Source organism: Penaeus monodon, chromosome 17 (assembly GCF_015228065.2).
Source record: "Penaeus monodon isolate SGIC_2016 chromosome 17, NSTDA_Pmon_1, whole genome shotgun sequence".
Taxonomy (NCBI): Eukaryota; Metazoa; Arthropoda; class Malacostraca; order Decapoda; family Penaeidae; genus Penaeus; species Penaeus monodon.
In genome coordinates, this window is record NC_051402.1 from 32,044,530 (window position 1) to 32,049,529 (window position 5,000).

The 5,000-nt window shown below is 39.4% G+C and overlaps 1 protein-coding gene across 2 annotated transcripts in view; it reads left to right on the forward strand.

Moving 5' to 3' along the window:
* Positions 1-5,000, forward strand: part of LOC119583662 — a 41,513-nt gene that overhangs the window by 10,819 nt on the left and 25,694 nt on the right. The gene's annotated exons all lie outside the window — the stretch shown is intronic.

A 5,000-nucleotide genomic window follows, 5' to 3' on the forward strand; every position in this document is an offset into this window, starting at 1 on the left:
AGGACCGCTCTTACTCGCCGATAAAATTCCTTCCTGATCTTTTCCTTCATACTCGAGTGCTGAATGCCGTTGCCTCACTGATTCCAGGATACTTATACACTTTCCCTTGGTCTAAGTTCCGGATAGTGTTGTTGTTATCTAGGTACACATGATCACTCACGACAAATTTACCTTTCTTAAACGTAGCTTTCGCACACTTATCAAGGCCGAATGACATACTATTATTATCACTGAATCGCTTAACCGTTCACAACAGAGCCTCTAAATCCTCATCATTCTTAGCAAAGAGCTCAAGTTCGTCTATAAAGAAGTGGTTAATGCTCCTATTATTATTATCATTATTATTAATATTATTATTATTATTATTATTATTATTATTATTATTATCCTTATTATTATTATCATTATTATTATTATTATTATTATTATTATTATTATTGTTATTATTATTATCATTATTATTATTAATATTATTATTATTATTATTATTATTATTATTATTATTATTATTATCATTATTATTATTATTATTATTATTATTATTATTATTATCATTATCAACATCATTATTATTATCATCATTGTTATCATTATCATTATAATCATTATTATTATTATCATTATTATTATTATCATTTATTAGCATTATCTTTGCTGTTATTATTACTACCATTGTTATTATTATCATTATTATCATTATTATCATAATTCCTCTCTCTCTCTCTCTCTCTCTCTCTCTCTCTCTCTCTCTTTCTCTCTCTCTCTTTCTCTCTCTCTCTTTCTCCTCCCTCTCTCTTTTATCTTTAATCATCTAATATTTTTTGTATTTGTTCATTTGTTTATTTCTTGTTTATTTATCTATTTATTTGCTTATTAATATATGTATGTTTACATTTATCTATTTATCTTTTTTGCTCCTCCTTTACTAACGGAGAAGAAGGGGGGAGGGCAGAAAAAATATATGCTGGAAGAGAGTTGTCTCTTTCAGTTCTCTCTCTCTCTCACTCATTCACTCTCTCTCTCTCTCTCTCTATCTATCTATCTATCTATCTATCTATCTATTTATCTATTTATCTATCTATCTATCTATCATCCTCTCTCCATCAGTTCTCTGTCACTTCTTACCATTTTTCTCTCTATCTGCTTGTCCATCCATCTTTATCTCGACTGTAAAAGGCTATGAGCCCTTGTACAATGGGCTATGACTGGTTGGCAGTGATAGTGGTTATAACGGCTTGACTCTTTATTGATAAGAGTACAACACTAAGGGAACACACAAGACGAAGTCTATGGGTAAAGTAGTGAGCGCGGGGTCACGTGTCAGGCCGACCCGCCTGAGGCGAAGGCTAGGCCGACCTTACCACGTCGGGTGCTAGGCACAAACTGTCTAGGCTAGGTCATTCTCGGCATAAGTAGTGAGCGTCTGAAGCACCTGGAGGAAGTATGGGGGGGGGGGGCAGTCGAGGTCACTGGCTCCATCTATTAATGACCCTCCACATTGTATATTGCTCGTGCTTCAGACACTTCCGGCAGCTGGGACGCTCACTACTTGTGCCGAGGATGACCTAGACAGTTCGTGCCCAGCGCCCAACGTGGTAGAGTCAGCCTAGCCTTCACCCTCAGGTGGGTCGGCCTGCCACATGACCCGCGCTCACCGCTTTACCCATAGACATCGTCTCATGTGTTTCCATACTGTGTTGTACTCTTATCAATAAAGAGTCAAGTCGTAATACCAATATCACTACCCCTGCTAGCCACTGTACCAGAGTTCTTCTGAGACACTTACATTCTCTCTCCTGTTTTCTCTCACGTGCAGTGCCTAGTTTTGGCGCCATTTTTATCTCCAGACGCCATCTTCCGCATTATCCCATTGTTTCTTTGATATCATTCTTCTTATTAGCATAGACGAGAGAACCGTTTCGTGTAAGTTCCGAACTGCATTTCCTTCTCTCTTTATTGTCCTCTTTTCTGTCGTTCGTTCGTTTTTAAGATATGTTTTATATTATTGTATATATTTTACTGTCTCTTTTTCGTTCGCTCGGGGAAAATAACTGAAGCCTATTTCGGTGAAATTAACAGGCTGATGAGTAATTAGAACTTACGGTGAAGGTAATTACAAATTTGGTCATAAAGATATGAACAGATAGCATGATGAAAATGATATGGAAGAAAGTCAGTAGCATGCAGTAAGAAAAATAATGTTGAAGATCATTATAGCGAAAACAAAGAAGAAAGAAAGAAAAAAAAAAGATCATGGATCCTGATCTCGCTTTGTTACTTTCCCTTCATTTTTATGCCTATCAACATCTTATGCCTCACGTTTTGGTATGGTGTATGTAAAAACATAAACATATCATACATAGTAATTGAGGTACTTTAGGTCGCATGACATTTCCGCTTTTGGGGAATTTCCTCAGTTCCTTCTCTTTGCCTCTGTGTCTGTCTGACTCGTTCGTTCGTTTGAGACTTGCGAGGATCTGGCTTCGCCCGGGCCTTCGCGCCTCTGTCTCTGGCTGTCTCTCTCGCTCGGATCAAGAGACACTCTGGGCGCCCTAGGCCGAGAGCTTGACCAGGATCTCGCGCCCGGCAGCCAATCACCGGCGAGCTGTCTTGCGTCGCAGCCAATCAGAGCCATGGTGGTGGCGGACCTCCAAGAAAGAGGGGTCCGAAGTCTCTCTCTCTCTCTCTCTCTCTCTCTCTCTCTCTCTCTCTCTCTCTCTCTCTCTCTCTCTCTCTCTCTCTCTCTCTCTCTCTCTCTCTTTCTCTCTCTCTCTCCATTTTTCAGTCTCACTCTCCCTTACTCACTGCCTCTCCTGCAGGACAACGGTTAACATATCGGTCACTCATTGCGTAAAGGTATTTCCGATCCGTGTTTATATGTGCGTGTGTGTGTTTGTATGTGTTTGTGTGTGTGTGTGTGCGTGTCTGTGTGTTTATGTGTGTGTGTTCATTTAGATAAATTAATTAATTCCTTCGTTTTCTCCCTTTTCTTGTTATTCTCTCTTCTGTGTCCCATAACAAAATATCTCACCTGAAGAACCTTCTTAAACTTCAAAGTAAGACAAAAGAGAGAGGGAAAAATGACAAGAAGAAGAATAGGGAACTCGACCCCGCTGATGACGTCACTGAACACGTGGCCATTTCGAGGCCGAAGTACAGAGGCAAAATTTTCCATGACTCGGATAATTATCTCTATTTATGAGGGTGTTTGCACGTTCACTAAATATGCAGATGGGTGTGCAGCTGCGCACGTGCGTGTGTTCAGAGATATAATTGCATATATATGTGACTACACAGACTTACATATTGTGAATATCTGAATAATAATTTATGCTTATAATTTGTGTTTATATTTGGGTGCGTATTAACACACATACACACACACACACACACACACACACACACACACACACACACACACACACACACACACACACACACACACACACACACACACAGACATATATATATATATAGATATATATATATATATATATATATATATATATATATATATATATACATATATATATTTTTTTTTCTTTCTTTCTTTTTTTTTTAAGTGCCCTGTCCTACAAGGACGTTAGCGATCATGGATTTCCATGATTTTCTTGGCAATTTAGAGCGGTGGTTTGCCATTGTCTTCCGCCCGGTGTTTTTATTGAGTCACCATCTCTATTTACCCGGCACTGACTTGGGCTGGCTTGGCCACCCAGTGGCTAGGTAGGCAATCGAGGTGAAGTTCCTTGCCCAAGGGAACAACGCGCCGGCCGGTGACTCGAACCCTCGAACTCAGATTGCCGTCATGACAGTCTTGAGTCCGACGCTCTAACCACTCGGTCAATTAAGTATCATGCTGTGATCACGGCGGCTCAAACATGAACCTACCGTTAAAAATAAATATATATATATATGCACACATACATACAAAAGGAAAGGAACTGGGGACCCTACCACGTACTCACTCCAAGATCATCACAACATGAAAACTACAATTAAGTATCATGCTGTGACCACGGCCGCTCAAACATGAGCCTATACCGTTGAAAAAAAAAACATACACACACATACATATATATATATATATATATATATATATATATATATATATATATATATATATTATATATATATATCATCATCATCATTTAACGGTAGGTTCATGTCTGAGCCGCCGTGGTCACAGCATGATACTCAATTGCAGTTTTCACGTTGTGATGCTCTTGGAGTGAGTACGTGGTAGGGTCCCCAGTTCCTTTCCACGGAGAGTGCCGGTGTTGCCTTTTTAGGTAACATTCTCTCTTATTTTATCCGGGCTTGGGACCAGCACTGACTTGAGCTGGCTTGGCCACCCAGTGGCTAGGCAGGCAATCGAGGTGAAGTTCCTTGCCCAAGGGAAACAACGCGGCGGTGGGTGACTCGAACCCTCGAACTCAGATTGCCGTCGTGACAGTCTTGAGTCCGACGCCCAACCATTTGACCACCGCAGCCTTTGACGATCATGTGCTTCCATGATTTTCTTGGCAATTTAGAGCGGTGGTTTGCCATTGCCTTCCGCCCGGTGTTTTTATCGAGTCACCATCTCTATTTACCCGGCACTGACTTGGGCTGACTTGGTCCCCCAGTGGCTAGGCAGGCAATCGAGGTGAAGTTCCTTGCCTAAGGGAAACAACGCGGCGGTCGGTGACTCGAACCCTCGAACTCAGATTGCCGTCGTGACAGTTTTGAGTCCGACGCTCTAACCATTCGGCCACCGCGGCCACTATATATATATATATATATATATAATATATATATATATATTATATTATATATATATATATATATTATATTATATATATATAATATATATATATATTATTATATATATATAAAATAAAATATATATATATATATATATATATATATATATATATATATATATATATATATATATATCTTCTTCTTTTAACGGTAGGTTCATGTCTGAGCCGCCGTGGTCACAGCATGACACTTAATTG